Source organism: Homalodisca vitripennis, unplaced genomic scaffold (genome assembly GCF_021130785.1).
Source record: "Homalodisca vitripennis isolate AUS2020 unplaced genomic scaffold, UT_GWSS_2.1 ScUCBcl_1034;HRSCAF=4144, whole genome shotgun sequence".
In the NCBI taxonomy this organism is placed as follows: domain Eukaryota; kingdom Metazoa; phylum Arthropoda; class Insecta; order Hemiptera; family Cicadellidae; genus Homalodisca; species Homalodisca vitripennis.
The window spans coordinates 98,174-109,040 of NW_025777169.1; positions in this window are offsets into that span (position 1 = coordinate 98,174).

Genomic DNA, 10,867 nt, shown 5'->3' on the forward strand with positions numbered 1-10,867 from the left:
TTAGTTCGTTTGTTTGGTCGCACTGTTATGACAGGTTAGAGGTTATAATTTGTTATTTTAAATGTTTGACTAGCAATACGCGCTGTTTTTCTTCTCAATCGACTGAATTACGATTGATTGCAGAGTGATTTAAACTAATAATTTACTTAACACTATCAACATTTGTCAATAGTATGACATAACCTATAAACTCAGTTTCTCAACTTTTGTGTCAATCTAACAATTAATCAATCAATCATAGTTTACGATAATGAAATATCAGTGTACAATTATTTACCTTTATTGTTGTAGTTGTTGTAAATGACGAATCTAAGCACTCCACATTTTCACGAATAAACATAGTTATCTGCTTTATCCCGTGCGGCGGACCCACAGTTATCTGCTTTATCCCGTGCGGATCCCGTGCGGCGGACCCACTGGACGGGCATCGTAACGTTACCGGGCGTTACACTTTTTCATGAGTGACTCCGAGCCGCAACCTAATTTAAGACGTTGTCACGTCAATATCTATTATTTCAAGTGTGAGGGTTAAAAATATCCCAAGAGTTTGTAACTTGAACATGTTTGTTGTTTCCTATCTAAAAATAGGAATAAAGCAAATTTGACTGAAGATGGAAAGGTAAATTGAGATACTGACAACTATATGTTCAAATGCCACTTCTTATCTTATCCAACCTGAAGAGATTATGGGACATTCACATGATCTTTGTTTGACTTTTAGGTGGGGGGATGTTTTTAGTCTTTTCAAAGGTGCAGGGTGGGAGCCACTGAAGCTAGGGGAAATTCTGATCAGTAATTTCCTGTACTCAGAACATGTTGGACATTTGGCTTCACCTAGCACTCGAAATCTATGTTTAGTTAAATACCAAATACATGTGCTGGTTGCAGTATGATAAACGGCCATCATGGATATTGAACCATTGATATTTCTGATTTTCTAAACTACCAAAACATACCAAAAATAACAAACCGAATTACGTTTTAGGTATTTCATATTATGATATAGTTCAGCTATTCCTATATATCTAAAAAGTAACAATTTAAAGATGAATAAAAACTATATATTTGTATACAAAAAACTTGTAAAACTTACTTATTATTATTGTAAATGCTATTATACATCCAATAGCTTGTGACACAAATAACAAAGGTCATTAGCATTGTAGTTGCAGTCATTACCTAAATACCACACAAATTATTTTACATTGTTTGAATTAATTTTAAACAATTGTTATAATACATTAAAAACTAGTGATAAATAGATTTTAATTAACTATAAATAAAAAAGAAATTGTAATAACTATAAAAATTTTGTATTCAATAGTTTAGCTAATTATAATTGATAATTTGGTTCGCTGATTCAATTGTCTTGGTGGGTGCTATTAGCCTGATTATACTGTAGCCTGTTTGCAACTTAATTGGGTAGGGTACGATAAGTGAACCCGGTTTTATATATCGAAATTGGTAAACAATATTACTTAATCATAACCATCGATTTAATCAATCGATACTGATTAATTATTTTGAACTATTAACTTAAAATAGTCTATAGGCACAGCTGTGAACTATTAAAAATAATACACATAGGGTAATATTTCAATTTTACATAAGTAATTTTGATTAAAAATGGCAGTCAATTTTAGAAAACTACACGACATTGCTTTGAAAGATGATAAGACAAATAAAATAGATTGTTTTTTGTGGCTTCAACATGTTGGACTCGTACCGAAAATCCATTATGTGAAAATTTGTGGGAAAGAAACAAGTGTAACTGTGAGAGAAGCAAATATGGTCGTCTTCAGTTTCCCTAATTTTTGTTTTAAATTATTTGATCACTGTAAATATTAAATTCATATTTTAATTTAAAACATATGATTGTTATTGAGGACTATAGATACTTTTATATCGATTGATAGTCTGTATCGAATACTACATTCTTCGATATAAAAGACTGGGTCCGCTTATTCGTACCCTAACTTAATTCTGAAAAAACAATCAAAACAGACCTCATTTGTCATCCAAATGTAGAAAGAACTATTTTAATGTTGATAAAAGTCAATGATTGAGACATTTTGTATTGTAATTTAAGGACCAATTATGTGTTCGACGATTTATTTAAGTGCCATATTTTTAATTAAAATAAACGGTACAAAATATGTTTCCGGTCAAAACAAAAACAAACTAGGCCTAACTTACATCTTAAAATTGTCTAGAATTTTTTTATTGGAATGGTATTTTGCGAAACTCAATATTTATTTACTAAAAATTATCAATTTTTTGGAATTGTTTGACCAAGCTATTTGGTTACATAATAATACTAATCTATAAATAAAACTAGGAAACAATATTTTCTTTGATCTAACCTTTTACAAGTTTCTTCAAATGCTCTTTTCATGCCAAGCCCCCGATGTTTCTCAGCAGCTTTCCTTAAATCAGACCTTAGCCGTAATTTCTCCACTCGCATATCCTCTGGAGCATGATTATGAGGTCTCTTCAGGATAAAAATCTTTTCCCTGAATATGAGCAGTGGCTTCACAACCATTGAAAGTACAAGAGATATACATCTTTTCCTTTATCTTGCTTTTTTCTTCTAAACACAAATCCTTCATACACATACATAATTGAACCACTACGCTCTCCTTCAATAATTTCCATACCTTTTTGGTAAATATATGAATAAAGTCATTACAAAATTCATTCACAAAACTAAGTAAGGTTATGTGACTGACAAGTGAAAATATAAACAAACGCGTTTGGTCGCTGTGGCTATATGGCCGGCTACCGTCTGTAAATTAGACAGACGGGGCGATGAGTGGTGACGTCACCGTGACGTAACGAAAGGGCAGCCATAACTGTCACATTAACACCAGTGCCTTAGAAATATAAAAAACACAATTTGTAGACTATTTTATTAATTGCATATTATGCCATTGCTAATGTATTGAACGTTAATGTAATAAAAGTGTACGCTTAAATAAATTAAAAAAGAATAAAAATATACAAACTAAAAATTAACCATGTACCAGAATTTACACTTCGTAGTTTATTAAGATATAGTTTTGTTTCTCGCAATTTTACTGGAATGTTTCAATTAATAGTCATTAAGAGAAATCATAATTAATTATAAATAATTTTTGTCATTAAATATGTATGTCATTTAATAGCATAAAATAAACTGGAACATTTGTTTTATTTACTAATAACACTCAAATGGTCATGATTTCATTGTATATTGTATGTAAGTGGTAAGAGGGAAATTAGTCTCTCGTCTTGAGATATTTGAAAATTAATTCTTCCATTTACCAATTAAAAATAGTTTTATTATTAATCACTTAAGTATTATCGGACTTTATCAGGACAGTAGGTTCTTATAGAAGGGATATTGGTACAGTTTAAAGTATATAGAAAACCTCGAATCACTTATTCTTAATTGAATATGGTCCGTATTTTCTTTATTATTGATAAAAGTTTTCAACTGGTCAAAAGAACTAAACTTTCTACAACCCGCCATTTTAATAACAATGCACAGTGCTAGAGCTACTTCAAAACCTTTGGCGTCAAGTCTGTGACGTCATAGTCGTTCCCGTCCTTTGAAACTAAGACCGGTGACCGGGCATATAGCCACTCCGATAAACAAAACATCATGAATAGAACCACCGTGAAGCTAGCGTCACTTTGTCGTCCAGTCCGTGAAGTTATCGTCCCTTTGTATTGCTGTGCGACAATGTTGCAGTACTCAATGTGAAGGCGCTCCCAAAAAAAAAAAAAAAAAAAAAAAAAAAAAAAGAAAACAGATAAAATATAAAATACTAATTATTAATCAGAGATATTTCTCAAAATCTCACAGTTTTAACGAATTAAAAATTGTCTACAAAGGTTTTCTGTTAGATAAATAATAAAATAAAAATTCCAAATATAAAAACTTGACCGTAGAAAATGTTATCGTTAAACGAGCTTTCTCGATTAAAAATTCGCCTTTAAGACTAAAACTAAACAAATGCCCGCAATGGAAATTTGTACACAGATGCTCTGAAAGGTGTATTTTTTAATATACAAATGCTAAACAGGTGGTGTCGGCCGTCTTATTTAAATGCACCGTTTAAACGTGCGTTCTCGACTAAAAATCACTCCTGAGACTAAACCAAACAAGTGCCCGCAACGAAAATTTGTACACAGGTGCTCTGTAAGCTTTATTTTAATATACAAACTCCAAACAAGTGGTGTCGACCGTTAGAGGTCCTATCGTCTAAATTAAATGCACCGTTAGACGTGCGTTCTCGACTAAAAGTTATAACAATTGGAATGGTATATTCAGCACAATAATGTGTCTATTGCTTTTTAGCAATTAATGTCAAGTTGTAGTTTTTAATTATCTGAATTGCGCTCTTTTCTTATAAAGAGGTAAAGAGGTTACTTGTAGTTTGAGTAACCTCCTGGAAGCCATTGAGGGGAAATTGCTCAGCTCTTTTTCTGCACTACATGCTTTTGTAAGGTAGGCAGCTATGTCCTAGAGCATCTACTACGCAAAGTGACTATTGGGATTTCCCAATAGAATCAGAAATTCTACTCAAAATTAAAAGTGGATTCTTAGCTAAGTTTTAATTGTACTGGATTTAAATAAAATATAAAACACTTTTTATGAAATTTATTTATACTTACAATTTATTAGTTATAAGAACATGTATTGATATTCAAGTAAAAAGTATAAACAGAACAATATATTAAAATATTTTACGTTTTATTTGCAGATTTAAATATATTATCTTTAAAACGATCTCTTAATCCGACATCTCCGTAGCTTCGCGGTCCGTCCACATCACTTAAGGCTGTGTAATTCGTCATTGTTAGGATGCTGCATTCAGAATTTAGTATTTCAGACACTTACGTGAATGTTGAATTGAAGCTCATTTAGAGTAGAAGATGGGCTAAATCAGTACGAATAACTCACGCTACTTTTGATCGGCGGTGCTGAGTGTAAATACAGGTTTAGATAAAGATTTACCGAAAACTCCTCTGATAAGTAGGAGACTTTCAATCAGTATTTTCATACTAGTATCGTTTCAATGCAACGTATTTTCCTAGTGAGTCGCCATTTTGAAACTGTTTGTTGGTAACGCCTAGTTAATGAATTTATTTACGTCGTGTGCATCGTATACTGTCTTTGGATAAAATTTACTCTCGACCTATTTAGAATTATGACAATTATCATTTTCACAGTTGTTCTGAAGGGATTCCTGGCCTGCGTTCCGAGTCTGCAGGCGCTGGAAATAGGCAAGAACTCACTCCGCCCATATGTCTGGCATTCTAGTAATGATCTAACATCACTTTAAAACGCCTTCTAGACTTAATAATATTGTTAGATACCAACATTTATTTATTATTACAAAATAACTGCTTTTTGCCGTGGATTTTTATTTTTAATTATAAAAAAAAACTGATTTTTGTACAATATGAAAATAACTGAGATTTTGACTTGGTAAGTCGCAAACGAAGATTACATACATTAAAATATTTACCAGGTGAAAAAAACAATTTTTTAATGACAGTATTTTATTTCAAAGTAAACTACATAAAATGTACAAACTCCAATGGCTGTTGCATATGAGATTGAAAATAAAACATTGTTGGAACTGCTTCATTTTTTAGACATTTTCTTAGTGTGTGGCCAAATTAAATGGTAATCATGTTCAGTAAATTGTTTACTGCATTAAACAGCATGTTTTGTTGGCTTAAAATTTTGTTCTTTTTGTCACAGTAATCCACTTTTTTAATAAATCGTCATCATTCAATAGAAAGTTAAAACAAACAAATAATAAAATACAGGTAGCTGAAAATCACAAAGATACAACAATTATACAGTAGAGTAGGTCAGTAGATATTGTTTTTAGCAATGATTTATAAGTTTATGCATTTATAAGTGCTATAACGACCAACATTGATATCTTGGATCAATGTGGATGAAATAATTGAGTGTGATAAGCATGTTTTACTCAACTATATAATTATTGTTCATTATCAAAAAACGATAGCTTATTAATTTAATTATTAACAGCCTTACCGTACTTTTAGTTATTTTGGTAACCCTGTCAATAATTTGGCAATACAGAAATTAATATTGGTGAGAATTATTATTTTAGAAGTTAGCAACTCGGCGAGTTCTTGCCCACTTTAAGCGCCTGCAAGTCCATGGATACACCCGAAACGCACAGCTGTGTGCGACCGGAAAACACAACATGTGGCTTATGGGCAGTGCGCGTTCCAGTAGTATAGTTCGTTGGTGTTGCCTCGCTGACACGTTTACCATTGTTGGTCTGCTAATAAACTCCCTATACATACAAAATTGTACTATATAACATTGATATTTTTGTGACTCTCGTTTCAATTAACGATGGTTGAAAATACGGCTTAAAGCATAATTAATATATACACATGGTATAATATGATAATAAAATAACTAAATACGGTACAAAGTACAAAACAATTAACCATATTTATAGTACCTGGTCATAGTCGATAATGCAGTAGGCCCTAATGCTTTAACACTATTTTTTTTTTAAATAGACAAATATAATTCACTTACAAATTTGACAGTTATAATACAGTACAAAATCTATGTTATGACTTGTTAGTCCAAACGAGCTACAAACCAGCATTCAGGTAAGAATGACTGATTGGAAGCTTACAAATAATAGTAGAAAGAAAGGTCTACTTGCTCATTAGGTGAAGAGTTAGATAATTTCATACCATGAACTTGTAATTATTCTAGAGTAAACTGTAAAAACACTAGAGTTAAATCTGGAGACGGGAGTGTATAACAAATGTGTTTGATTGTATTGCTTTGTTTGTAATTAATATTATTCTACACATTATATGTTTAACATAAATAAATATTTCAATATAATTCATGTTTTACGTAATTCAAGATCATTTTATAATTTATTTTATAAATACCAATAATTATTAATTTCAGAAAAAGAATAGAATAAAAAGGTGCCTCCTACCAGACTTGGTCCAAACTAACTCGGTCATGAACCTGGCGGAGAAGATCTGAACTAGCATGGGAGTCGATATTCAATACAGCATATTATTGTTGCATGTAAATTAGTTATATACATTTTTTTTTCTATTATTTTAATACACAAACAGGATTAATTACAATTTTTTTAATAGGGTTTAATAATTTATTATATTGGTAGTGTTTATATTTTATTATTTTTACTGTTGTATGTTAGCTACTAATTAGATAAATAGATAGTTATTATATTCTACAAGTATAATACAAATTATATGTCACTTACAATAGTAAAATTAACAATTCACATTATATTAATTATTTCTCGATACGAACATCTAACTTATATTGAAGTAGTAAAAAAACAACTTAACCATCCAACAATCACCTATATACATCATTATTTGTACGAATATACTTGTTTTATTACTTAAAAACATTAATTTGCCTAAACGGTTAAGGTTTTAAGAATAATTCGTTAAAATTTTCAATTGGAATACTGAAACAATGGAACGAAAATTAATTGCTATTCTTACACGCAAAAAAATACTCGCATCCCCGTACGGTAGTTATTTGTGCCTCTTGCAAAATATTTATATATGCCCTCGTCCTCTGGTTATTTCACATTTAAACAAACAAAGTAATGTTGTTTCTAAAATCTAGAGGCGTGGCATAGTCAACAGTTGCCAATTTTTGAACACTGTTCTTCACGACTCTGAAGATCAAATTTGCGATGGTGCTAATAGGCTTTTCTCAACACAATCTTTCTGTTAACAAGGCTTGACACCGTCTCAAAGGTCTAGTTAGATGAACGTTCATAATCAATGAACAATCGACTTACATATCTGTCTGATCACTAAAAGTAGTGTAAGAACAGTACGTTAAAAAAACTGCAATACTTGACGTTCCAAAAAATAATCTTACATTAATTAACTACCCTAAGAAAGCGCCTCTGAACTTTTTTCAATGTCATACAGATACATCAAGTACAGTTGGTTTAAGGACCAAACAAACACACTACAGTATTCCAAATGTGGTCTGAGAATTCAGCGAGCGCTACAGCATCCTCAAAGTATGTAAGTAGGGAAAGTCCTCAAGTCTGAAGAGGGGATCAAACACACTTACTTATGTGTTTGATATCTGCATTACACCACCACTGCATTTTTAATATTTCCTAATATTAAATTTTAAAAAGTTATTGCGATTGCAGACAAGGTTGAAATAAGAAGTGTTGTAACTATCGAGGTTACTCAATGCAAGGCCATACATGTTTACACAGAACATTGTATTTAGGAGGATATCTCAAATTGAAACATGATCGTGTTTGCAATAATGCATTTTTTTGTGGAAAATTCTACCAGCTTCAGAGTCCAATGGGGCGGAGATATGATGCCAGCGAGAATGTAAGTAGGAGCAAGTATAACTAACTTAGCAGGTTTCAAAAAAGTAAGTATCTGTTATACTGTGTTTTGGCTTTTCTTATATATTATCATATCTCATATTTGGCAACTAGCTTTTACCACCTGTAACAAATCAAATCAGAACAGATAATCTATGTTTATTTGACTTATTATGTATCAAATGAGACTAAATACAATGTTATATCTCCATACCTCTGTTATTTAGTAACACAATAATAATATCAAAACAGACGATATAGTCTGCCATTGGTAATTTTCTGAAATACCCGCGAGTCGATCACATCGGCTCTTGGCACTCAAAGGGTTCATTTGGTTTACTCATTTAAAAATACCTTAAGACATTGCTTCTTAATTTTAGGTTGTTATGTTAGGCTATATATTACTATAATCATTGATTACAAATATGTTTGAAATACTATAAACTATATTACTATTTTATAAATGGTTATTACTAAAATGTGTTATATTCCTTCACTTTCTGTGTTCCAGTTTATTCTTGCGTATGAGTGTTCGGTAAATGTTTATTTCACAGAACTACTCTCTTATTAAAAAATGTTTTTATGAGTTTTGTGATAATTAAGAGTTAAGTTTTGTTTAACGGGCCCATAGTTTCACTGTTATTTTATCACAAAGTATGGAAAAATGGGTTTTTGCAATGTCTATACTTTTTAAAACCCTTTAAGTGATAGTGGGTGACATTATTTCCCACATTTTTTGCTTTGGATTATTTGTTACAGCTCAAAAAATCACTGGGATAATAATTTCCCACTTTGGAATCCTTCAATGAATAAACATATCTCTATGGAGAAGTAGGTTTCTTTCAGCTGACAAAAAAAATAGTAAAGCCAGTCAGCTTTTGTTTATTCAAAAGTGGGAAATTATTATCCCACTGGCACTCTGGGACAACTAACTTACAGATTCTTCTTGGTTCTTTGTTTTTTATATCAAGATAATAGATGACTGATGTAACCATTGCAGATTTTGAAAGTTAGTAAACATATCTATGATCAAATAGGATTATTTTAATGATATAATGTATACATTTTCTCATGTATTATGACTGGAGTGAAAACTATTGTGTTGCAAAGACAGGCTAGATTTGCAGGTTATGTTTTTGGCTGGAGAGTTTGTAATATTTTCTTACACACTTGGAAGGGTTAGATAACACAGTATTATACATCGAAAACCTATTCAGCAAATTATAGTTTTCAAAAGGACATTACCACTTTAGTCCAAGCACATTTGGAAAAAGTTAATATTTAGCTGTCACTGTAAGCGTGCATACTTAGAAAGGAATGTTTTATACGAGGTTGAGGCCTACATCATTTTATGTCTAGCATTTTTGTTACAGCTTATAATTGCATAAAATGTATTCACTTCCTGACAATTTTAACACTAATTAGAATCTCTTTGTGTCAAATATTGTCTCCCACTTGTAGACTATAGCAGAAAAAATTTAATGAATCAGCTGTAGTCAATAGCTATATCATGTCCTCACATGATTGTAAAACAAAAAAGAAAAAACCAAGCACACACCTAAACTATAGATCTGCACTTGTAAATGGCCTCATTGGAAGTTTTTCTTTGAGACTTCGGAAAGGATTTTCTCCAGGAAGAGTATGGGGGAGAAAAAGGAATAGTATAAAAGGACGAGCGATCTTGTTCAAAATGCTGTTCGGCACTCAAATGTAGGTGCACATCTACCCCAAAAAATTGAGAAGTATAGAAGGTGCGCCACATTGTTCTACAAAGGGCCCAAGGAGAATGAAAGAAGAGCAATATGTTGTCTGCCCGACTTGTAAACGTTGCCTCTCTGCAAGGATTGTTTCACTCCATTCCACCAAAAATAGATGAAGAAGGCTACAAAACGAGCCCACAATACATTATTGTGTTTCAAAGTGTTTTTTTTCTTTATTAATAATGTTTTGTAATAATATTTATAATTTAAATTTGCTGTTATTATTAAGAAAATATTATGCATATGACTAAAACTATTTCATTCAATTCCTCTAATATCCAAAAAGTGGAAATATATATCCCAGTAAATCATACACCGCACATGGATAAATGGCAGGTTGCTTATGTTTCGCTGGGATATTAATTTCCCACCCAAAAAAAACACAAAAACAAATAAAATTGTTTTGAAATTATTTTTTTAAGTCATATTTGGGCAACATTTGAACCGTCCTATAAAGAAATTGGGCTCATTTTTCAAAGTGCCAGACTACTGCCACTTAAAGTGGTTAAATTACAATTCTTCGGTTTTGCATTTCACATTATATTGTCTTTTGTGAATACCCTCAACACTTTGTATGCCGATTTAATACTTGTGTATGGTATACGAATGGACTCTATCTACTACTTTCCCTATGATAATAGTTGTAATTGATTCGATAGATAGTTATAAGAAAAAATGAGTTTTTGTTTACAGCAA